At 38.3% G+C, this 27,078-nt stretch overlaps 1 protein-coding gene across 3 annotated transcripts in view; it reads right to left on the reverse strand.

Moving 5' to 3' along the window:
* The window catches only part of RNF19A (ring finger protein 19A, RBR E3 ubiquitin protein ligase), a 79,388-nt gene extending 52,952 nt beyond the window's left edge, over positions 1-26,436 (reverse strand). For 2 of the 3 annotated variants that reach the window (XM_027849962.1, XM_027849961.1), the window contains exons 1-2: positions 25,053-25,141; positions 21,498-21,655 (exon numbers count right to left, since the gene is read on the reverse strand). The gene's annotated coding sequence lies outside the window, so the exon portion shown is untranslated. Of the gene's footprint in view, positions 1-21,497; positions 21,656-25,052; positions 25,142-26,140 lie in introns of those variants that run through there. The other variant, XM_027849963.1, reaches the window with a different exon arrangement.
* Positions 26,437-27,078: the final 642 nt, after the last annotated feature.

The raw sequence follows: 27,078 nt of genomic DNA on the forward strand, positions 1-27,078 counted from the left end.
ATAGTTTCAAGTAGCAGGCAATTTTTTTTTTTTTACATTCAATAACATCTCAATTTACAGTTTGGCCAAACATTATTACATACAGATGAAAGTACAGAATACTTTTATTTATATCATAATCATAGAGTTTTTGAAGTCTTCAATACATTAGCTAGAAACCCTTCCCCTTCTGGCCTTGAGGCTGAGCAAGGTGCTAGTCCTGATGGCAAGTCTATGCCAGATGCAGGTGCAATGGGAGGGGGGAAAAAGGGTTTAAAAAGAAAAAGTATCATGAGAGGCAAAAGGACACAAATACACTCATTTACATGGCAGCCCAGAATTGCTTTGAGTGCCATAGACTTCTGCCCAAAGATATAGAGATAGAGATATTGACATATATCTGCCTTATCCCCAAAAACACCTTTCCAGTTAAATTACAAGAAGCAACCATTCAATAATCCTTCCTCTATTCATATCTTCTTTTTTAAGAGGTGAAGGAGATATAATGTAAAGCAACATGGTAACAGTGGAAAAAAAAAAAACCACAGCATAAAGAGAGAACTCAGCTGGTTACCCTGGCTCTAACACTTACTAGCAGTTATATCATTTATCAAGATAAAGTCAAAATGGACACATGACCTAGACATAGAGATATCATAAGTAAATTAGAAGAACATAGAATATATTACCTATCAGATCTATGACTAGAAGAATTTATGAATAAATAAGAGAGAACACTATGGGATGCAAAATGGATAATTTTGATTACATTAAATCAAAATGATTTGTACAAATAAAGCCAATATAGCCAAGATTAGAAGGAAAGCAGAAAACTGTGGGGGGAAATGTACAGACAGTTTCTTGGATAAAGGCCTCATGTCTCAAATATATAGAGAATTGAGTCAAATTTACAAGAATATAAGTCATTCCCCAATTGATAAATGGTCAAAAGATAAGAAGGCAGTTTTTGGAAGAAATCAAAGCTATCTAATCATATGAAAAAATGCTCTAAATCATTACTGATTAAAATTAAAACAACTCATCACGGTCAGATTGGCTAAAATGATAGAAGAGGAAAATAACAAATGTTGGAGGGGATGTGGAAAAACTGGGACACTTAATATACTGTTGGTGGAAACTGAAGTGATCTACTCATTTTGGAGAGCAACCTGGAATTATGCCCAAAGAGTTATAAAATTGTGTATGCCCTTTGACCTAACAATACCACTATTAGGTATGTTTCCCAAGGTGATCAGGGAAAAACAAAAAGAACCTATGTGTTTTAAAATATTTATAGCAGTTCTCTTTGTGGTAGCAAAGAAGTGGATATTGAGGGGATGCCCATCAATTGAGGAATGGCTGAATAAGTTGTGGTATGTGATTGTGAAGGAATACTACTGTGCTATAGGAAATGACAAACAGCATGATTTTAGAAAAAGTATGGAGAGACTTGCATGAAATAATGAAGAAGGAAATGAGCAGAACCAAGAGAACATTGTATACAATAACAGCAATACTGTTCAAAGAGTAACTGTGAATGACTAAGTTATTCTGAGCAATATAACATTCAAATCAACTACAAAGGACTTATGAAGGAAGATGTTTTCCATTTCCAGAGGAAGAACTGATATATGCAAGTATGTATGTATGGTTTCACATATATATCTGTGTCAAATGTTAGCTTTCTCTAATTCGGGGTTGGGAGGGAGGGAGAAACAGAGTTCAAAATTCAAAACGCAACCAAAAATAAAAAACAAAAACAGAACAGCACTGTTATGGGGGTGTGATCCTGGGCAAGTCACATCCACTAAGACTCAATTTTGTTAAACGTAAACTTTTTTACATTTAAGGGAAAATATTTATATTATCTAATTTTTGTGAGAAAAGTGCTTGATGATAAACCTCAAAAACCTCAAATTGCTATACAAAATATGAGTAGAATATGGAGAAGGTACTGCCTTCACATATGTAGTTTAATTTTTTTTTAGGATAATAGCATTCCCTCTCGCTCCTGGCCCTGTACATCATACAACCCCCCCCCCTTTTTTTAAAAGGAACAGCTATTTATTTTTTTCTCTGAATCTTTTAAAACACCATCAAAATAGATTTTAAAACAAAAATTCAATTTCTTCATAGATATGATAATCCTGTGTCAGGATAGTCAAATGGATGCACCCTATGTAGACAATTAGAAACAGAGTATCAACTATAGCCTGAAGCAAATATATAAATAACTATAATACAAGTTAAGGTATCAAGGCTCAATTTGGGAGTCATTAACAATAAGACAGTTCGAGACAGAAGGACAGAATGTCCTTTTTGTATTTATATTACTCTTTCAGAACTAAAGTTTTTTTTTCCTATTAAACATTTTCACATTAGTGATGTTGTAACAGAACTAAAGTTTTATTAAATATATTTAGAAAACTTTAAATGATAAAGAAGTGAGGAATAAGAATGCCCAGATATTACAGCAATTAAATCAGAAAGCAGAGGGCTACAGGCAAGACATAGAAAGTCTACCAATAAAGGCAGTCAGTATTCCACAAGGGGCAAAGGTAGCAAAGATGGGCAGAAATGATACCCATGATTGGTATCATCATGGACATCAATACAAAGTGAACTTAGAAATATTAGCCTAGGAAGATAAACATGATCTCACATCATAATACTTAGTAGAATGAGATCTAAAGGGCAGTGACTGATGCCAAGCTCAAGGGGGTGGGGAGGTCCTCTAGAAAAATGCCCCAGGGCTCTGTTAATTGGACCCATTCTTTTTTTTTTAACACATTTATCAATGACATCGATAAAGGCATACATAGCACATTTTATCAATTTTGCAGATGACAAGATCTCAAAGAATCTCATCAGGCTATCAAGATGAAATGTAAAGTCCACCATCTAGGAATTAAACACTGAAGTAGAATAGCAAAAGAGTTATGCCTGAGGTCCAAAATTTAGCCTCATACCAAAAGACACAAAAGTTTAATTTTGTGGTAATCCCCTCATCTTAATTCCTCCATAATTTACAATTTAAAAAGAGGATTTACAATTCCTTGAGGCAGCTAGATGGCAGGATAGATAGAGCACTAGTCCCGAGTCAGTCAGCATGCTACCTGAAGAACTTGTTAACTAATGCCTTCACAAATTGGAGCTCAACACTACAAAATGCAAAATTAATCATTTTGATTATATTAAACTAAAAAGGTTCTGCACAAACAAAATCAATGCAATAAAGATTAGGACAGCAGAAAATTGTGAAACAATTTTTACAAGCATAAAAGCCTCATTTCTCAAATGTGCATAGAACTGAATCAAATTTATAAGAATACAAGTCATTTTCCAATTGATAAATGATTAAAGGACATGAACAAGCAGTTTTTAAATGAAGAAACCAAAGCTATCTCGAGTCATATGAAAAAATGCTCTAAATCACCACTGATTAAATAAATGCAAATTAAAACAACTCTGAGGTATCACCTCACACCTATCAGATTGACTAATATGACAAAAAAGGAAAATGATAAATGTTGGAGAAGATGTGGAAAAGTGGGACACTGACACATTGCTGGTAAAGTTGTGAACTGATCTAACGATTCTGGAGAGCAATTTGGAACTATGCCCAAAGAGCTATAAAACTAAGGCCACGTGTAGCACTTTTATCTACTAAAACAGGACCAATTTATCCAGTGTATCTTGTTTGTACGTAGTTGTTTGCATGTTGTCTCCTCCATCATGAGGTCCCTGACAGCAGGTACTTTCTTCTGCATTTCTTTGCATCTCCAATGCTTAGTACAATGTCTGGTGTATGATAAATGCTAGCTGACTGACTGGTACTGACTAGACATAAGAGATGAGAAGAAAGAAAAGTCAAAGATATCTTTAAGGTTATAAACATATAGTATCTTAAACCTAGTAGGTACCCAGTGTTTGTTGAATTTAACATGGGAAACTGGATAATGATAATGGTGATGATTATGATGATGATAGTTAGAATTTATACAGCAACTTTAAGGTTTGTAAAGTGCTTTTCAAATATCATCTCAGTTTATCCTCAAAACAACTCTGGGAGTAGGCGCTATTATTATCCCCATTTTACAGAAGAGGGAACTAAGGCAGATAGAGGTTAAGTGACTTGCCCTGGGTCACACAGTTAGTGTCTAAAGCTGGCTCTGAAGTCAAATCATCTTCCTGATTCCAGGTCAATCTGTTATCACCTAACCATCAGTGTTATCTTGGGAAGAAAAAGTATAGTCAGGAGGAATAGGTTTTAGGGAAAAGTTCAAACATGTTAAGCATGAAAATGCTTATGGAAATCAAGACAGATATAGGTAAATGGAGATTCAGGTATGGAAATTATAAGAGAAGTCAATGCTGGAGGTATAGGTTTGGAAATCACACACAAAGGCATTTCGAGGGCATAATTAGAGTCCCAACACTTGTCAAACCTGATTCGCATAATTCATGAAGGAACAAATTATACTAGAGAGAAATCCAGAAAGCAATGATGAGAATTATAAAATCAGGGCAAAAACCTGAAAATTCACAAGCACAGGCAGAATTTATAATCATGAGTAATACCCGGAGGAATTCATATTTGGAAAGCAAATAGACAGATAAGGAAATGTGAATGGACTTTGCAATTCTAGACCATAGATAAAAAGAAATGATAAACTTATGTTTAAGTATTACCAAACTTGAGATGAAAATGACTGAAGTCATGTTATCAAACAGAATATCATGATTTAGTTGTGTGATTATATATTCCTATAGAAAATCTTTAGAAAAAGTGACCAGAGATGAAGTACACCTAACAGGAATTGATAAAAACATTTGTGTGGAACTTTGAAATGTTGAGGAACTGGACACCTCAAGATGGTAAAGTGAATGGTCATGAGTAAGCCCAGTTAACCCTGCATCACCTCAAAACCACGGCAAACAAAAGAGAAAAAAAACAAAAATAAAGAGGGAAAAAGGAAACTCTCACAAGAAAAACTTATGAAGCAAAACTAAACACACTCAAGAAATGAATAGCCAGAGAAGAGGCTCTTATACAATGAATACTAGGCACTTCAAAAATTTGTGTTGAAACCTTCCGAAGAAAAGAATAAGACTGCAACAAAAATTACACCTGCAGAAAAGAGACTGCAAGAGCCTCCAAAGAGGTTTAGAACCATAACAAGAAATAAAAGAAGACCTTTTAGCCCATATGTTTGAATAGATGGTTAATGAGGTCCCTTCTAACTCTTAAATTGTGATTCTGTGATCTATCATCTACAAAATTGGAAATAAGATTGCTAAAAGAATGCAAGAAACCAACAATATAAGAGAAATAATGGAAAATCTCTATGAAGTAAAAGATGGTTCAAAGGTTCAGGTAGAATAAACAACAACAAGATAAAAGATATAAGATAAATAATAAAGATAAAATAAAATAAAGATAAAAGAATAAACATGGGGGGGGGAAATTAATGGTAAAACTAGAAAATAACCCAAGGTTTCTAAACAAAACAAAATCAACAGAGCTAGAACACAAGAGTCAGTTGACACAGACCTAGAATTATTATTTCCCCCAAAATATAATATAAAGAAACAGAAGAATCTGAAAACCATATTTCAGCAAGTCAAAAAGGAAATTACCCAGAAGACTTAGAAATAGAGAAGGGAGGGCAAATTAATAGAATTCAGAAGACACTGATATAGAACTCAAAATTTAACTCACTGAGTGGTGCAGTTGAAAGTTCCAGCTCTTCAACAAAGAAAATCTTGTAAATAGCCAGGAGTAATTGATTAATATGTCCAAAACAGCAGCCCATCCCTCTTCCTAACCTTCCTGACTCTATTAGGAACACTAACATCCTTCCAATCACTTTGTTTAATATTATCAGAATTATCTTCAACTCTTCCTTCACCTTCACTCCCACACACAATCAGCTTCTAGTTCTGGTCATTCTGTTTCCACATTTTTTACATCCATTTCCTCTCAACTCACAAAGGCACTATACTAATTTCACATCATCACCTCTGGCCGAGACTATTGTAATAGGCTCTTAAATTAGTCTCTCTGCTTAGTTTCTTCCTTCTCCATTATATTCTCAATGTAACTGCCAAATTAATATTCCTAAAATAAAATTCTGACCGTGTTGCTCAAGAGGTTTTCAATGGCTAATTCTTAAGAATAAATACAGAGGGGCAGCTAGGTGGCGCAGTGGATGGAGCACCAGCCCTGAATTCAGGAGGACCTGAGTTCAAATCCGGCATTGGACATGACACCAACTACCTGTGTGACCCTGGGCAAGTCACTTAACCCCACTGCCTAATCAAAAAAAAAAAAAAAAAAAAAAAAAAAGAATAAATACAAACTTATCTGTTTGGCATTTAAGGGCTTCCACAATTTCACTCCAATCAATCTTTGCACACTAATTTCCTATTACACCTCTTCAGACAGCAACCTACTTCCTGTATAGTACACATTTTATATCCTGTCTCTTTTCATAGGCTGTGCCCCATGCCAGGAATGCCACACCTCCACACCTCTGCCTCTTGGAATCCCTAGCTCTCTTTCAAACTTCAACTCATAAGATCATTCCTAACCTACCGCGTTATTACCACTTTCCCCTTTCTTCAAGGAAAGAATAAGTTTTTCTCCCAGAAATAACTTCATATGTATCTTATATCTAACTTATCTGTATATATGTTGCTTCTCTCAGCAGAACATAATCTACTTGAAAGCAGGGATGTTTTATCTCGTCTGACAGTGAATAGTATGTAAGAAGGAACTTAATAAATGCTTATTGAATTGTGGAACAAAGGGAAGGTGTGGGAAAGTAAGGACTGATTGTGTGTTACAGTGTGGAGAAAAAAAATGAGCTATTAAAAACAAATCAGGCTATATAGTACCTTATACTGATATAAAAAAAAATTAACTGGATATAAAAAGGAAGCAAACTACAGAATGGATTAGGAAATAAACCCCAACAATTTGATGCTTACAAAATATATGCCTAAAGCACAGGGACTTAGATTCAAAGTAAAGGGCTAGAATAAAATCTGTTATGCTTAGCTGAACAAAAAAACAAAAAATAGGAGCTGGCATCATGACTGAGTTAGAGCAAAAGCAAACATACAACTGAAGACCAACAGGAAAACTATACAACAATTAAATGTCATATATACATTATATATATATATCTATAAATGCAGCAACATCAATGTTAAATATGCATGCACAAAATATCAGTGCAACAAAGTTCTTAATTAAAGGAAAAGTGAAGCAGATTTAATGTTTCTGTAAGAACTTATAGAGACTATAAAGAAGAAATTAAAGGCTTGAACAAAAGGTTGAAAAAAAAAAACTCCCCTGAATTTAATAAACTGGATAAGACTTCTGAATGTGAATTTCAGAGAAAAAAATTACATAAATATATTCACTCTTAGGTTCCTATGGGACTTTAAAATTGATCATGTGCTAGAGCATAAAAAAGTCAAACAAATGAAGAAAGAAGGAAACTATAAACTCACTCTCTAAAAATGACAAGCTCCAAAATACTCAAATAAATTTATGATTTCATTCTTATGGATATTATCTCAAATGATGCAGACTGAAACCTAAACATACCTGGGAAATCTTGTCCATGCCATCTCACAAATTTGCCACAAAGTAGCCACTCAATGTTTCTTATTTTGTTTTGTTTTTGTTTTTTTTGGGGGGGTGTCTTCTGCACTTTCTTGTAATGTTGAGAGAGTATCAAAGGAGCACATAAGTTTTCATCAGTTATCCTTTCCTCTTGCCATATTGACTAGCCTATCTTTTTCATCATACATTTCTTTAATTTGATCTTTTATTCCATTTCTCCTCTCTGTCTGTAATATGTTGTGGCCCATCCGTACCCAACATTACATCTTTTCCTTGCTCTCTGGTTGATACTCATTTTCAATCATTTGGAAATTAGACTTCTATGTCTGGCAGCCATACAATGTCAAAAGAACACTGGTATTAAAAAGACTAGAAAAGTTTAGAGTCATTAAAAGAATATTGCAATTTTTCAAAGAAAGAAGACACTATCAGAAACTGAGACAAATGCAATCCCAACTCCCAAATCAGGGAGAAATAAAGCAGAGAAAAAGAGCTACAGATCAATATCACTAATGAACATTGATGCAAATTTTTTCAATAAGATGCTGGTAAAGAGACTAGGGCAATATATTCTAAGAAGTATTCATTAAAATCAAAATATTTATGCTAAACCTGGATCCTCTCACACCAGGACCTATCTTTTTATATGTACAAAAATAATTACTATATTTAAATATATGAAATAAAGATATGTAATATACTCTTTTTCGTTCATTTATTCACACCAGGAATATAAGGATACCCCAAACATCAGGAAAACTCTTTTTTTCTTCCAGACCTGTGATTTTATTGAAACGGGGAACTCCCAGTGTGAACTGCCTGGGGACACCGAAAGGTTAAGTCACACATTATATGTGAAAGGAAGGATGTGAACCAACGAACTTCGAAGGTAGACCTCTATGCCATGATGCTTCCTTAGAAAAAAAGTAGCATGAAATAATAAAAAATATACGATTATATCAATAGATACAGAAAAGGCATTTACAAAAATACTGTACTCATTCATGTCAAAAACACTAAAAAGCACAAAAGAGGTCCTTTCCCTTAATCTGATCAAAAGCATTTTGCCTAAAACCAAAAGATGAGCATTATTTGTAATGGAGGAACACTGACAGCTTTTCCAATAAAATCAATAGTCAGTGAACAAGTATTTATTATACACCTATGATGTATTAGGCATTGTGCATAGAAGGAAGGCAAAATGATGGTCCCTGCTCTGAAGAAGTTCAAATTCTAAGGAGGAGAGACAACATGCAAATAACTATGTACATATAAGATATATACAGTATGAATAAAAGGTAATCTTTGGGAGAAAGCATTAGCAATTGGGGTGACTGGGAAATGCCTCCTACAGAAAGTGGAATTTGAAGTGAGTCCTGAAGAAAGCCAAAGAAGTCAGGAGGCAAAGTTAAGAAGGGAGAGCATTCCAAGCATGAAGGACACCCAGTAAAATGGCACGGAAAATGGACATGGAGTATCATGTGTGAGAAATAGCAAGTAGGCCAGTGTAGCTGAATCACAGGGTTTGTGCAGGAGAATAAAGCATAATAAAATTTTGAAAACAGGGAGGATCCAGGTTATAAAAGGCTTTAAAAGTCAAACAGGATTTCAGAGTCAAACAACCTAACAACCTGTTCCATGCCTGGAGCTCAGTCCAATGTCCAAGTTCTAATGCCCTTGGATTTGGTAAATAAATCTATGTTCACCCGCATCCATATCTTGATCCTTCTATATATTTAATCATATCCCTGTCTAGGCTTTTGCCTTTTTAGACTCAAGGGTTCTAATCTTTTGAAGCTGTCTCTATTTGGTAGTTAACTCCATCTACCCTAATAATTTTTAGTTGTTCTTCTCTGAACCCTTTCACCCTTGTAGGGGCGGAGCTCCTTAACCCCACTGATCAATCAAGATAGTCCTAGTTTCAGTTTTTAGTGATTCTATCCCTTTTATTTTAAGATTTAACCAGTCTTTTTTAGTATTGAAATGAGATTTTGTCTGTTCTCCAAGCCTCTCTGGATCTTTCTCTAGGTAAGTATCATAATAGCAATACGTTAATTCTCTGACAATTTTTAGTAATAGGGCATAATAAATAGACTTTGTTACCTTATTTAAAAGAGATTACTAAGCAAATTGGAAGAGATGAAAAGGATTGGGGAATGACAATAATAGAGGAACTAACTATAGGAAGATAGTGATTCCACTGTTGGTAAAACTGTGAAGAGATCCAATGGTAGTAGATAATGGTTTGGAAGTATGCAAGAAAAGTGACCAAAACTTTCCAAACCCTCTGACCTACCTATTCCACTACCGGGTATATATTCCTCAAAAAGCCAAAGACAGAAAAACAAAGGTTCAATTATTTAACAAAATATTAATTGCAGTATTCTCTGTAGTACACAAAAGAAGTGGAAATGAAGTGGATACCTACTGAATGAAGAATGGCTTTAAAAAACCATAGTATATCCTCTTGATACTCTCTTCTTTCCAAGTTTCCATGACACTACTCTACTGTGGTTCCCCTCCTGATGCTTCAACTCAGTTTCCTTTGCTGGATCTTCATCTGTTATGCCCACTAAAAGTGGGTGTTTTCTAGGGTTCTGTCCTATGCCTCTTCTCCTTCTATACTACTTCATCTGGTTATCTCATCAACTCTACTTATCCAGTCCTAACCTCTCTCCTAATCTCTTCAGACTCCTATTTCCAATAGCCTTTCAGACATCTACAACTAGATGTCCCTTAGACATCTTAAACTAAACATGTTCAAAAAACTGAACTTCTTACCCTTCCTCCCAAACTCTCTCCATTTCCAACTTCCCTCTTACTGTCAAGGGTAACACTAGTCACTCAGGCTCACAATCATCCATGACTCTTTCTTCACTCATTTCAATCTCCCTCTCTCACATCCAATCAGTTGTCAAGCTGGTCAATTTTACCTCTAGAATATCTTACATAAGCCCTCTTCTCTTCTCTAATAATGATATCATCACCTCAAGTGTGGACTATTACAACAGCCTCCTGGTGGGTCTATTTGCCACAAGTCTCTCTTCATTCCGGTCCATTCTCCAGTCAGCTGCCAGAATGATCTTCCTAAAGTATAGGTGTGACCGTGTCACCTCTCCCACTCCACCCCATTCAATAAACTCCAGTGGCTCCCAAATCAACTCAGAATCAAACATAAGCTCTTGTTTAGCATTCAAAGTCTTGCCACTACCCACTCCACCTTTCCAGTCTCCTTACACTCCACACACCACCTTGCCCCCCCACATATTCATCCTTCCAGTGACACTGGCCTCCTGGCTGTTACATGAACAAGATAATCCATCTCCTTTGAGCATTTTCACTGGCTGTTCTCATGCCTGGAATACCACCTCCCTCCTTCATCTCTATCTCCTAGATTCCCTGGCTTCCTTCATGTCCCAGCTAAAATCCCTCTTACTACAGGATGCCTTTCCCAAACCCCGTAATTCTAGTGCCTTTCTCTGTTGATTGTCTCCAATTTAATCGGTGTAGTCTCCTCCATCAGACTGTGAACTTCTTGAGAGCAGGGACTGTCTTATACCTTTCTTTGCATCTCCAGTACAGTGCTCGGCACATAGTAGGTGCTCAATTAATGTTATTGATTGACTACCTAAAACAATACTAAGGAAAATAACACCAAAAGGAAGATAAACTGTGAATGATTGAAAAATCCACGAAAGTTTAGGAGAAGCAATAATGAAACAAATCTCTCTCAAAGCAGAAAGGCAGGGGACTCTAGAACACACTGTACGCATCCTCACTTGTGGCAAATATCTGACATTTGGCTTGTTTTTCTTTTGTCACAAGGGAGAGTTCATTCTGAAGTGGGTGCTGAAATGTAACTGTGACATAAAGACAAAAGACATCAATAAAATGTACTTAAAAGAAATTACCATTCCAAAAACATAGGAACAGTTTTCAAAAGGACACAATCAATGCCCATGTGAAAAAAATGTTCAAAACCACTAATAATTAGAGAAATGCAAAGTAAAAGAGCCCTGAGGTATTGCCTCAAACCTATCAAGCAATCAAAAATGTCATAAGGTGGGAATGCTCATTTTTGCAGGAGCTGTGGAAAGACTGACATGTTAATTTACTGCCAACTTTATTAGGCTGTCCCTACTGTCTAACCTGGAGATTCTACAACAGCTGCTATATTCCAAGAAAGTTGCTGGTAGCAAGAAAAGACTCAAATGTGTAAAACGTTCATAGTGGCATTATTTATAACAAAAATCTGAAAACAAAAAATATGCACAACTGGAAAAATGTATGAGCATATTATGTAATGAAATATGACTACGCTTGTAAGGAATTGCAAATATGAAGAATTCAGAGAAATTATAAAAAGACTTGTGTGAAGGGAGAGTTATGAAAGCAGTTAAAAGAAATAATACACATAATCATTATAATAATGTAAACAAAATCAACGTAAGAGTGAAAAAAACACCCAAAAAACTCAAAACTGTATTTGACTCACTGGTCAAATACAATAAGCAATATTAATATCACTGTCAAAACTAAAAGACATTTTTCTTTTCCGTTAACAATGGCAAAACCAAATACTTTCAGGGAATATTCCTTATAAGGCAATTTGCTTGGCTGTTTGTTGGGAATCTGTATCAAAATAAGTTGTATCAATAAATTTTAAAGATTAACATTAAATATTACATTTGATACACCCAAATTTTAAAAAGTAAATTTAAAAACATTTGGAAACCAAAAAAAGTCTCAATTATATAATTTTGCATTTTTTGGAACCTCTGTTCCCAAGTGGTACAAATAAACAAGAATGGGTTATTACCAATCTCATTCCTCATTTTAAGCCTGCTTTGCTCCCCACTTTGCCTTGTGAACAAAGGGTATTAAAAATACTTTTAAAATGGTTGGGCTTTTTGTAAATGCAAAGAAAAACCTAATGGAACATTAAAAAGTCGATGAGGTCATGGACTGAGCAACAACAAATGTGTCAGGAACTGTGCTAGACATGAGGATACAAATGCCATGAACAAAACAATCCCTAGTCATATAGAGCTTACATTCAAACTAGGAAAATGAGACATACATAAGGATATAATACATACACATAAGGAATGAATATAAAGAGATTAAATACAAAGTAGTTAGAAAAGGAAGACACTAACATTTGAGGGCATTAGGAAAAGTATTCATAAAGAAGGAGGTACCTGAGTTGCATTTTTAAGGTACAGAACAATTCTATGAGACAAAAAGGTGAGAAGGGAGTACATTCTAGGCACTGCAGTGCAAAGAAATAGAAACAGGAATGGAGGTATAGAAAGAAGGCCAGTTTGGTTGGACTGCAGAGTGTGGGAGAAGCAGTAATACATAATGATACTGGAAAGACAGGCTGGGGCACAGTTGTAAAAGGCTTTAAAAGCTAAAATAAGGAAATTGTATTTTATTCTACAAGCAATATGAAAGCAGTGGTGTTGATTCAATAGGGGAATGACATGTTTAGATCTGTGCTTAAGGAAAATAACTGTGGCAAGAGCATGTAACATAGACTAAAGTGGAGAGAGACTTGAGGAAAGGAGAACAATTGGTTACTAATATAATTATATCTTCCACTACAGTACTCCCCTCAGATGTTTCCAAATCATTTCTTGTGAGTAATCTCTAAACTCTCAAAGACTACAGCAGCAAAGCATGAGGTCTAATAAGGTCCTGAAAACTAGAAAGACTACCAATAAAAGGACTGGAAACTGACTGAGGACCAGGCTAAGTTCAGAGACACTCATCATGAGGTTTTCCACAAGAGGTTTATTATTTTTCCTTCCACACAGCAAACTCCTTAAAGCAGATCACTAAGACAAAGATGAACTGTAATCTGCATCAGTGAAAAGAGTACTATACTGAAGAAATCTTGAGTCCCTGAAGAACTGAAGTTATGTATATACAGACACAGACTCAACATAACAAAATCTTTTATTTCCTATATATTATATGCATGTATATCGTCATATTTCATAGTTTAAATTACACAGTTGTTACGAGGAAAGTACTTTATGAACCTTAAAGCACTATACAAATGTGGGCTATTAATATACTTTTTTGGGACCTTAGAGGCCTAACACAATAAATACTCAAACAATTTCTGAAATAGAAAAACCTCATTTTTTCTATCCAGTTAGAGTTCTACTACCCAAGAAGGGGTAGATTTTTAGGTCTGCTGAATCCAAATCACTCACTTAAGACATTTCTAATTTATCATTCCATAACCTAGTTTATATCAGCAGCACAATAAGCTTCCAATTCCAATTCCTCCAGAAAGAAGTAAAAGTTATCTCACAGTCATGAAACTGAAGATCTCTAAAAAAAAGGAACTGGATAAAGGAAGAAAAAGTAAACAACTAGACTCAGAAATCCAGCTTTACTAGAAAATATAACAGCACCCTTTATGACAGAATAGCAACATCTTACAAACAAGGTAACTTCAACTAATTCTTCCAGGCCTAGAGCCAATGATGCTATAAAAACCTAAGTTGGGTGTAAATCAATGAAAAGCCTGATTTATAGAATTTAAAAATATCAATTGTATTAATTTCAATTCTAAATAGTAACTCATAATAGTAAAAGTCTAAGAAGTGCTCCATTACTGGAGTACTCCTTAATATTTTGAAAAACAAAGGGCAGCTTTTAGGAAGGATATTGCCAAACGTCCAAAAGAGGGCAACCAAGGATAGTGAGGTGACTTGAAAGCATGCCATCTAAGAATGTTTAGATTGTTTTAAAAAAAAAACTAAACATCTGTTCCCCACCCAGTTAGTCCACGTGTGTGTACGTGTGTGTGTGTGTGTGTATGTGTCTTGATAGTAGTTTTTAAAGATCTGAAGGGCTATCATGTAGAAGAATGATTAATGAGCAGAATGAAAAGCAACAGGTAGAAGTTGAAGAGGCAATTTCCACACCATATATGGAAAGGAAAAACTTCCAATTAATCTGATCCAAAGTGGAACAGGCTGCCTTAGAAAGTAGTGAATTCCCTATCAGTCTCAGTTTTCAAGCAAAGGCCCAATGATTATGCCAGACATGCTGTGAAAAGGATTCCTATGCAGGTGTAGACTAAACTAGAAGATTTTTAAGGCACCCTTCTCCTTTCTTGGCTCATTATCCATGTCCTGCTCTATGTGTAGCTATATCCTAGGGCTCTGTCCTGTACCCTTTTCTCTATATATACTTTCTCTTGGTGATATCATCAGCTCCCATCCAGCTCTATGCAGGGGACTCCTAAATCAACAACTCCAATCCTTATCTCATGCAACCCAGTCTGCTGGATATCACTACTAGAATGTCTCACATGCATTTCAAATTCAACATATCCGAAAAAGAACTTCAAATCTTCTACCCAAAACCCACTCCTCTTCTGATCTTCCCTAACATTATACAAGGCACTACCATCCTTCCAGCCACCAATATTTACAACCTTGGAGTTAGCCTTAATCCTTCACTCTCCCTCACTAATCCCGCCCCCCAATAACTAATCAATTAATTCTACCTCCATAATATCTATCCATCCCATTCAAAGGCTTCCTAGCTCAGATTTTCATCACGTCTTACAGTAATCTCCCAAACGGTCTCCCTGCCTCTAATCTCTTCCCTTGTCCAATCAATCACCCCTCCACCAACATTTTACAAAGTGACATTTCTAAAACATGGGTAGCAATGTTATTACTCTACTCAAAAAGTTTCAAATGGTTTCCTATTGCCGTTAGGATAAAATACAAACTTCCACAGCATTTTAAACCCTTCATAATTGAATTCCAACCTCCTTCCAGAAGACTACTCCCCACTTACCCACTCTATATTCCATTAAAACTGGCCTACTTAATGTTCTCAGCACATGATGTTCCATTCCCCTGGCTATGCTCTGGTCTCCCCTTCCTTCTGCTTACTAAAATCCAACCAACCTTCAATACTCAGGTCAAAACTCCTTTCCTCCAAAAACAAAACAAAACAATTCCCTTAAATGCTAAAGCTCAATAGGATTCTTTCCCTCCTCTGAACTCTTAAGGCACCTTCATTCACCTGGCACTTTTATTCTAACTATACTATAACAGGTTCACAATGGCAGGAATCAAGTCTTATACCTCTCCATATGCTCAGAGCTTAGCACAGTCCTTTTCACAGAGTAGGTGAACTACGAAAAGTCTGTTAAGGATTAATAAACAGCTACGTTAAGCACATGCCACGTTCCAGGCATTGTGCTAAGTACTAGGGATACTAGGACAAAAATGAGAATGATTAAGATAGTAATGCTGAAGACCAATTATGATTATCCAGCTTTCAATTTAATAGCCTTAGCTTCTTTCAATGTAAACACATGGTCTTCCTTTGGTCCAATTCCTTCTAAAGATACTAAAAATCAATTGGATGCTCTCATAAATCATAGGCTCACAGATTTGGAGTTAGGAGTGATCTTAGAGTCAGTCAGTCAATTCATACTTATTCAGTACCTACTATGTGCCAAGAACTTTGCTAAGCACTAGGGATACAAAGAAAAGTAAAAGACAGTCTCTGCCCTGGAGGAACACACTATGATTTGAGAGACAACCTGCAAAAATCTAGTACAAACTATATAAAGGATAAAGTAAAAATATTCAACAGAGTAAAGGAACTAGAATTAAGGGAGCTTCCTGACAGGATTTTGGCTGAGACTTGGAGGAAGTAAGGGAATCTAGAAGGTGGGAATAAGGAGGGAGAGTATTCCAAGCATCAGGAACTGTCAGTGAAAATGCTTGGAGTCAGAAGACAATGAATTGTCTTGTTCAAGAAACAGGAAGGAGACCAATGTCACTGGAAAGGTGAATATGTGTGGGGGGAGTGAAGGGAGGATCATAAGGTGTAAGGAGATTGAAAAGGTGGAGTGGGAGCAGGTTATTAAAGTCTTTTAATGCTAAACAGGATTTTATATTTTATTCTGGAGGTGAGAGGGAACCACTGGAGTTTACTGACTGTATGAATTTGGGGGAGGGTGGGAGGGATGTGTGTGTGACACGGCCAGACCTATGCCAAAGACCTTTTTGGCAGATCAACCAACAGGCTAATGCCAATAGTCCAAGCACGAGATAATGAAAGCCTGAACTTCACGGTGGTTTCAGTATCAGAGGAGAAACAAGGGTATATACAAGAAATGTTATAAAGGTAAAATTGGCACTCTTCGGCAACAGATTGAATATGGGGGTGAGAATGAGGAGTCAACTTAGCCTGCAAGCTTAAGTGACTCAGAGGATAGTGATACCCTCGACAGCAATAGGTAAATTAGAAAGAGGGAAGAGTTTTGGGGGAAAGAATGAGTTCAATTTTAGATATACTGAGTTTAAGAAGTCTAGGGAATATCCAGTGCAAAATGTCTAACAGGTACTTAGAGATGGTGAGACTGGAGGTCAGCAGAGAGAATGGAGTGGGTAAAGTTTAACAATCATCAGCACAGAGAAGCTAGTTGAATCCATGGGTGCTGATGAGGTCACTAAGTAAAATAATACAGAGGGAGAAGAGAAGAGGCAGAGCCCTGGGACACCCACGGTTGGAGGACATGACCTGGATAAAGATCTAGCAAAGGAAAATGAGTCAAAGCTATCAAGACAGGTAGAAGGTAAACCTCAATGCAGTAGTGTCACAAAAACCTGGAGAGAAAAGAAAGTGTCAGGAAGGGAGTGACTGACAGTACCAAAGCTGTAGAGGTCCAAAAGGATGAAGATTGAGAAAATGCCATGATATTTGAAGTGAGCAGTTTCAGTTGAACAACGAGGTATGAAGTCAGGATGTAGAGAGTTAAGAAGAGAGTGAGAAAAAAGGAAGAGTGGAAACCACTATTGTAGACAGCCTTCTCAAGGAGTTTAGAGGGAAGAATGCATACAGAACAATAGCTAGTAGGTATGGATGGATTAAATGAGGGTTTTCTGAGAACGAAGGGAAGACATGGGCATGTGTATATAGATGACAGGGAAGCATCGAGGAGATAAGGAGAGACTGAAGATGTGTGTGTGTGTGAGAGAGAGAGAGAGAGAGAGAGAGAGAGAGAGAGGGAGGGAGGAAGAGGGGGCCATCTGCTGGAGATGAGATGGCCAGTAAGTGTATAACCCCCTCATTTTACATATGAGGAAACTGAGTGTGACAAAAATGTAATTGACTTGCCCAAGATCACAGTCTAAGGAAGGATTTGAACTTGGATATTCCTGACCCCAACACTCTATCCATGGTACCAAGCCAAAGGGGAAAAAAAAGGGATGCCTGGGATCAAAGTCTGGCCTCACATATACAAAACCTTTTTCTATAATTGGGGAAAAATATCCCCTACCCAAAAATTTGTTTTTAGTATACCGTATCACTATATTTAAAAGACTTGGTATCTTCAAGGATAAATAGACATCCTAAAAGACAATCCCCAAGTCCATGTTAGCCTACTGGAAGGAGATAGGTCACCTCTTAGAATCTTCTAGTTTCCCTTGACAGACACTATTATCAAGCTATATTTAACTGCACAGACTGTCCTAGACCAAGGCCTCTCACTTTCACCTACAAAATGACTTCTAACCAGACTAACATTTTTACTTTTTCCTATTTTCTCCCACTCCTTCCTCCATGCCTTGTCATATATTGGTCCTAGGGCCTGAAACAGATTTTCCCCAAACTTCATTTCACATTCATATTTATTTAAAAGAAAATAAACAAACAAAAAAACCTTCTTGGGCCCTATGAGATTTTATATGAAGAATACATTTTTTTGTTAAAATAATGTGCATACGGTAGGCAAGGTAAAGTAATTCCACTGATCTTTTTAATTCCAGGAATTAAAAAAAAGTACAAAAATTCAAACTAATGCTTTTCTCAACCCTTCTGTGAGGATCTCACTTCCAAAATAATAAAAGGGTTAAGGACTAATATATATTCCAGATATTAAGACTGTAGTAGTGAAGCCAGACGGAAAAAGAGAAGGACAAAATTAAGATTACTAGTATATATAATCTTTACTTCTCAGTTCTGCTTATCCTGGGAGCCCTTCTTCTAGTAGTCCGAGTAGAATACTAAGATTCAAAAGGAAGATTTTTGTCTCTGATACCTGCCATAAACATAATTTGGATACTATGATCAACACACATGGATAAACTCTTCTGATTTAATGAGGATTTTTTTGGTATGGTCCCAGAAATTTCAGCAAACTTTATCAGGCCAGTTTAAAGATTCTACTGGCATTTAGCATATACAAACAATGAAAAGGACTATTTTTAATAATAAAAATTTAAAAAATTTTAAAAATAATAATAGCCAGCATTTATTTACATGTTACTTTTTGCTATGAAAAGCAATGTACAAGGGAATAAGTATTTATGAAGTTCTTACTATGTGCCAGTAGAATGTTACTGAAAATAGCTCAACTGATGAATTGAGGACTGAGCCTTGTAACCCTGTGAGGTAGGTGCTATTATAATCCTCATTTTACAGTTGAGGAAACTGAGGCTGATAGACATTAAGTGACTTGCCCAGGGTCCTAAGTGTCTGAGGCTGTATTTGAACTCAAGTCTTCCTGACTCTAGGTCTAGTTCTATCTACTTCACATTAACTACAGATTAATCCCAATAAGCAGAAGCTATATCATGTATATATTATATTGTATTGTAATACAATATGAAGAATCATGTATCACTTCATCACCTAGCTGCCTTAGCTATACCTGCTCTTCTAGCTCCAATATCAATAGAATTCTTTCAAATGGTACCCTTGGTTTAGCAGGGATACACATTATTTTCATTCATGTCAGTACCACACATCTTTAAACAGTACTTTATTTAGCAGCAAGAAAGGCAGGTAGAAAATGAATCAGTTTTAATTTTCTTCCTACTAAGGTTCTGAATTTTAAGATTTCAGTTGAAAAAACCCACAAGCTACTTACCACAAATCCTTCAACTAGAAAAGATCAGGCTAGATCAGGAATTCTTTAACTAGGGTTTGTGGATAGATTTCAGGGGGTCCATGACCTCGGCTGGGTAAAAATAATGTATCTTTCCTTTCACCAATCTCTAATTAAAATGTAGCATTGCCTATTATGAATATAGGCAACAAACATTCTGAAAAGAGATCCACAGGTTTCACCAGACTGCCAAGAAGATCCATCTCACAAAAAATGGTTAAGACCCCTATACTAGCTGGTTAAAAACCAATGCTCAGACTGGCTAAATATGCCCTCCTGAATTCCTATTGCAAACTGTAATTGGTTCTTATGTGCAATATAAGTAACTGCATAATGTTTGGCCTTGTTTGGATTTTCTCATATTTTTATAATGCATCTTAAAATAAAATTATTAAGAATTGCTACTTTTCCCTGTTTCAAAATGTGTCACACTCAAGGCAAGTCAAGAAACATTTATTAAGTGCTTGTTATATGCCGGACACTGTGCTAATGAGTGCTGTTGTTGTTGGATACAAAAAATAGTAAAAAGAAAAGTAGTCCCTGCAATCAAGCAACTTACCTTCTAATGGCAGAAGACTATATATAAAGAGACTAAAAAGAAGAGGTGGAAGGTAATGGGGGAATGGTGACAAGGTCTGGATAATGAAAAATAGCGCTGGTCTGGGCCCTCCCTCAAAATAGAGTCCTTGGAAGAACTCACCAATGGGAGAAGAGGAGGCAGCTGCATGGTGGTGAAGTTCCAAAGTCCAAAGAATGAAAAGCATCAAAACCAGGTTAACTAAATAGCAACTTTGGTATCTGAAGGGACATCCCTTCCTCTAGTAGGGACATAGACATCCTCTAACTTAGTGACGTCTTATATGCACCTGGAGAGATTCAATGTTGTATAAATACAAGACAGTACTTATCTAGAAGCCTAATGCTGTAAGCTTCCTCTATTGTTCTTCGCTAACTTCTCTACACTCCCCTCTGTGTTGGGTTTTTTTTTTAAATTTTGGAGGCAATGGGGGTTAAGTGACTTGCCAGGGTCACACAGCTAGTTAGTAAGTGTCTAAGGCCAGATTTAAACTCAGTCCTCCTGCTTCCAAGGCTGGTGCTCTATCCAATTTGCCACCTAGCTGCCCCAGTCTACAGTCCCTTCTATACCACCCTTAACAAATGTTTCTCTCCCATGGCTTATCTCCATCAGACTGCCTCTTTTCTTCAAGCAGTCATGGACTACTCTTGACATTTACACCAGGGCTATTTATAATCCAGGGGTCTCTGGAACAAGGGAGAGCCTAAAAACAGCAATTTGGGATGACCTACATACTACATTTTAGGCCCAAAAACCAGTCTGGAGACCTGGATTCTAGTTCCAGCTCTGTTACTAAGTTTAAATGTGGCTATGGATAAATTGCTTAATCTCTCTGGGTCTCAGCTTCCTATCTATTAAATCAAAGGGCTTAGACAACATTGTCCAAGGTTTCTTTGAGATTTAACATTCTATGATTCTACTAATGAGGTAACTTCTGAGCAGCTTTTTGCTTCACAATAAATCAATATGCAAATACATTAAACACTCAAGTTACACGATACTTATGCTTCTCAAACTCTGCCATGTAAACTTCTCCAAATACATACAATAGTTATAATTAACTAATATTTCACTGAATGCTTTTTAAAGCAAAAATAACTAATTGTTATCAGTAGTACCAAGGTTTCCAGAACACTTTCAAGGCCAATGTCATGTCCTGAAGGAACACTGTTGCCATCAAGAGAACAAACTGATTATTGCTCAGTTATCTAAGCTATGAAGAAAGCAAACACAAATACTAATATTAGTGTACTTGAAAAGCCACAAATTTTTCAGACTTTAAATGCAGAAAATATAAATATGGAAGTTATCAGAGGGAAAGTGAAACAACCAAGTTGACAGGCATTCAAAATATCTCTTACCTTTTTTGGTTGAAGTCTACCACCATTTGGGATAGATAGATGTATTTAGCAAAGCAATATCATCCCTCTGTCTTCAGCTGTGCAGATGTAGTTATACATGTGTATTGTTTTGATCTTATGCATCTTCTTTCAGTTAACAAAGAAGTGACATCTTAAAACTGAAAATATAAATATAACAAAGGTAAAATTAGCTTCTGATAGGGGAAAAAGCCTTCACCAAACTATCAGCTTAATTAAGTATGGAAAATTTAGCTGTTGTAGAGAAGGGTTTATCAGTAATCAGATTAACATTTTGCTGAATAGGAGTCAAACCAAAGCTTCTAAGCACTAAAGTGTTTCATATATGAGAGTACTCTCTTTTGAGTCAATTATTAAAGTATTTCTGCTTGACCTGGTAGTTTGCAAAACACAGTGCATTATGTTGCTGATGATAAATTCAGAAATGATTAGTTTACTCTGCTTATACTCAGAAGTGGCCTCATTTTGTCTGCAGACCTTAAAGATATGAAAGCATATGCTTTGTCTGGAGGAAACCAGAGTACATTTGACAAATGAAAAGGCCCTTGTGAATGGCTTCAGAGATAAATAAAAAATATATTCCAAGAGTCAACCACTATGTTCTTAATAGCCTGAACAAATGGAATTCATTTATTCATCCAACTAACACTTGCAAAGTGCCTACTATGTACAAAACAGTGTACTAGGTTTTGGGGAAGTTTATTTGGTAAAAGAAATGACAAAGCTGTTCTGCAAGTCACAGCAGAGAGATACTAAGAAAATTTAAGCTACAAGAATGAAATCTTTTAAATAGACTATCAATTTTATGGAAGACACAGAAAAATGAACCAATATTCAAGTTTTGAACTCAATGTTCTTTGCTACCAAACCAAAATATGATGACAGAAGTACAGTAAGTATTCAGTGTTAAACCTAAATTTTCAAGATCAAAGAATGAGCTACCAGAAAATATTAAAATAATGATATAAGCTATAAGAATCTGCTTCTTTTAAATGACCTATTCCAAATTCATCCAGCAATCCTATAATAAAAACATTAGACTCTTTAAATTTAGTCACATAAAAAGAAGGCCCCAAGAGTTGGCTTGTCAACAACAAAAATGTTATTATGATTCCAACCAAGTACACTGAAATTTTATGAACTACAATTCTTTTCATGACTTTTTGTAAGATTTTTTATGTACCTTATAAAAAAATAAGACATTTATTAAGACTTATTTCATATGCTATGGGGAAAATAATATAATCCTGAAAAAACACTCAAAAGTTAAGTGATGTGCTAAGCTCACATTCAGCACCAAAGTCAGGAAACAAACTTCAACACTAAAAATACCACTCCTGTACTAAAATTAATAGCCAATTGAAGCAACCAAAAATAAAACAGATAATTAATTTGCCTGTTTCAGATGTGATGATTTTAAGTCTTAAAAAAGTCACAAGGTAAAAGGTCTAGCATGAAATTCAGAAATATTTGCAAGACTACTGTCTTGCATCAATTTCCAAATGTAAAGATATTTAGACATGGGGATTTTAAAAACAAAGCTTATTTTCAAAATCCTTACAAATAGTCTTTATGAAGACTTTAAAATTTAAACACTTCATCTATATAATAAAATCTAAACAGCAACTATGGGTTAGTCCCAATAAGCAGAAGATTTATCACAAAGCTACAGGGTCCAAAGAGCCCACTATTCAGGATAGGTTGAAGAGAACAGAACAAAGTTTAAATGGGGGTAGATTAACCTAACAAAAGAAACAAAAAAGAAAATAAGCTGTCCTCTAAATATTTCAGTTTACTCATCAAAAAAATTCTTACATTCTTCTGAGCTGTTTCTCTGGAAGAAGTGGAGGTTTTTTTTGTTTGCTTTTTTTAGCAAGCTTTCCAATTCTATCACATTCATAAAAAATAATATATCCTCAAACAAAACTTTTTACCCTTTTTATATTCTTAAAAGGAGCTATTCGTGGACTAAGTTTTATAAAAAGAGCTTTTGAAAATGAGTTCAACAGGAGACAATTTCTCCCCTTTCTAAACAGGTAAGTATGTCTTTAAATTTTAATTCAATTCAGACTCCTAAGTATTGAATAACAAAATTTCATATAGAAAGAGTAATGAACAGCTTAATAATAACGTTTATTTCAGAGTACCAGCTAGGCATGAAAGTCTTTTCCTGGTGAGCTCACCAATACAGTGTTGTTTATACTTTTTGCAAGAAAGGCAAGGCCCAGTTTCTGATCCTAATAAGTGAATGGAAAAGTTGGGAACAAAACTTCGATAGTATCCTTGTTCACAAAACTAAAAAATGTAAATGGATACCAGTAGGGCTGTATATCTACATGAATGCTTAAAGACAAAAAAAAAGGGTTAGTAACTTTCCCACAGAAAAATGTCATGGGGAGGAACCTTTACGATCAATTTAAGACAACCAGAAAGGATAGGAAAGTTGATCGAATGGATGATTATGACTTTATTGCTTACTAACATTCGCAACTCGTATTTCCAGTAAATCTGTTTGAAAACTATGGGAGCACTCTCAACACTTTTAAGGGTTAACAATTAGTAGAACACAGGAGAAATTTCGAGTTGTAAAGTGGGAAAAACCGAATAAGGCATCTTTCCTACATATTTCCATCTCTGAATCTCAATGCAGAAAAGTAAACACTTCTCCCATATATAGATAGCCCACACTACTTCCTCTCCCCACTGACTTGACCCAATCCCAGAATTACTGAACTGGCGTTTTCTTCCCCTTAATGGAGCTAGGAATCGAAAGCAACGTTAGGGTGACTGGCAGGAAAAACGAGAATGGCTAAGGTAGAGGCATGATATACGGTGGGCCCCGGGGCCGGCGAACCCTACTTCTCAAGGTTCAACAGGAGGGGGGGCAGGAACTCCAGGACCCCCATGGAACACCTCCGTGGCCGCCGGCATCTCCCACAGCACTCTCCTCTTTGGGGGACATTCCCCTTGACCCCCGCCTTCCTTCCTTGGGGTCCCCCGCCAGCTGGGGCTGTGGGGGAGAAGCAAGGGGAGCGGGGTGGACCCGGCTCTCGGAATTTAAGACGAGAAACGGAAAACGGTCCCGTTAGAGCCGATTTCACCCACCAGGAATGTGCTCCGCCCCCGCCGCCTCCCCGCGGCGGCCGCCGCTCAGGTCTCCCCTCCCTCAGGAGGTTGGGGGAAGTGCTTCAAGGGGAGACGCTGCCCCCCTTCCCGTCACAATACCGCCGGGGGTGACCCCCTGGGAAAGCACGGGCGGGGAGGACGGACCGGACTCCCGGGGCGGCTCCCCCCAGCTCGGCAGGGCGTCGGCCCCGTCCGAGGAGAGCCGACCCAGAAAAAACAAAACCAAACACAAAACCCGAGGCCGGCGGGGCACTCCCCGGCCTCTCCCTCCCCTAGGGCTCCCGGCTCCACGGGCGTCCCGGAGAGAGAAAGCGCCGCGGCCTCAGCCGCGGAGAGGGGCCGCAGTCCCAGGGACGCCCTTCTTCTGGCTCCCCTCCCTTCTCTTCCCGTGCCCTCCCGGAGGCCCGATACCTTCGACTCAGGCACGGAGGCTGCAGCCGCAGGGGCCGGGGCACCGCTGTCTGCTGGCGGCCAAGCCCATCTCCCGGCTGCGGCGGCGGCGGCGACGGCGGCAGCGGCGGCAGGAGGAAGTATGGGGGAGGGGTCCGGCGGGCGGAGGCGCCGCTCAGATGGGGCAGGGGGGTGGGTGTGGAGGAGGGGTCCAGGCGGCCCGTTTCCCGGACTCCTCCTCCTCCGCCCGATCTCGGCGGCTCCTCCCGACAACTGCCATTCTCCAGCCTCCGCCTCCGCCTCCTCTTCCTCCGCCTCCTCCCCCCAGCCTCCGCCCCGCCCCGCGTGCCCCGCAGCTGCGTCACGGCACCGTCACGCCCCCTCGGCCTGGAGCCTCGGAGCTTCGAGAACGCGGTGGTTGCCCGGGGTGCTGCTCTCCAGCCCTGGCCCGGCACCTCTACTGCTCTCCCTTCCACGCCCCCCGCCCCCGCTGTCCCGAGTCACCGTTAGCGCCGTTAACGCTCCCCCCTCCCCAGCGGGGCGGCTCGGGGCGCCGCCTCTGCTCTATCCCACGCCCCCTCCTTCTGCCCCTCCCCCACCCCGCGGTCCTGCCTCGAGACCGTGGCCGCCTTCCGAAGCCTCGCCCCCACCTGGCGGCGCCGGCCTGCGCGGCCTCGCCGTGTGCGGTGCTGCAGGGCGGCCGCGGCTGGGGAACTTTGGAACAGGCTTTTCTTTTTGTTTCTTTCCATACCGCGTTCTTTACCGACGGACGCCGCTGGCTTGCGGGCTTCAGGCTGGGGCCTGTCGGACCTGCTGCTGCGGGGCAGGTGCTCGGGGCAGCTCCAGCCTCGCCCCGCCGGCTGCCCGACTCCTCGCCAGGGGGAGCCCCTCGGGACTACTCACCCACGTCGTCTGCCGGCTGCGGCCCAAGATGTTGGGCTTCTGGTCGACCCGGATCAGGGGAGAAGCCCGAGAGGGCAGTGCCCGCGGGGGCCTGAGCCCGAAGGGGGTCCGGGGCGGTCCAGGGAAGTCTATGCATCCCTTGCTAGAATAATGTTTTTAAATGCATAGGGTGGCAACGGAAATCAATCTCGTTGAAATAAACTTACCATATATATATTTTTAAAAAGTTCTTCCATTCCGGGTTGAGTCCCTGCTTTAGTTAAATCCATCCTACGTACCCTTTATAGTCGTTTTCATTCCATTTTTGCATCTTTTACCTCTATCTTCAACTTTATTCCCTAATCTCAGTGCCTTTCTTCCGAAATTACCTCCAATTTATCCTGTATATATTCTGTTGGTACACGAATGTCTGTATCTTGTCTTCCCACATTAGACCTTGAGCTTCTTGAGACTGACTGCCTTTTCACTTTCTTCTCATCCCTGCCGCTTAAGGCTGTGCCTAGTGGGTGCTTCATAAATGCTTCTTGATTTCCTTTGCTTCAAGCCGTCCGTTTCCCCCCCCCCTCCCCGCCCCGGGGGCGGGGGTGAGGGTGGGGAGTTCCTTTTCAAAGCATAATTCAGTCCATTCCGGTACTAGCTCTAGAGTAAAAAGACCTGGGTTCAGATCCCAAGTTCGGTGATTACCACCTGTGTAACCTTGGGCAGTCACTAAACCCAAATTTCGGCTTCCTCATCTGTAAAATGAAGGGATTGGACCAGATTGGATCGTCTCTAGGGTTCTTCCCACTCTCCATTAGATTTCTTTGTTAAAGACAAAGAAAAATGAAAGTCCTAGCTCCCAACGAGTATTTACTGCCAAGTACAACATGTAAACATGAAAATAAATGTAAAATGATACAAAGTAACTTCAGGAGAGTGCTAATAACTCAAAGTGTCAAGAAGGTCCTTGTATAGGAAGTTTTGCAATCGAAATGATGCAGTCCTATCCTTACCCTACTCTTTCAAAGTTCTCCAAAGGTAAGCTTTTGTTCATTTAGTCTTTCCTCCAAAAATAGAGGTATAGCAAATAGATAGATAGTAGAAAAGGGCCAAGCTGAACCCTGTAAGAGCTAACTAGAGAGTGGCTTTTGTTTTGAATACCTAA

This window comes from Vombatus ursinus, unplaced genomic scaffold (assembly GCF_900497805.2).
Source record: "Vombatus ursinus unplaced genomic scaffold, bare-nosed wombat genome assembly UNPS02008961.1, whole genome shotgun sequence".
Lineage (NCBI taxonomy): Eukaryota > Metazoa > Chordata > Mammalia > Diprotodontia > Vombatidae > Vombatus > Vombatus ursinus.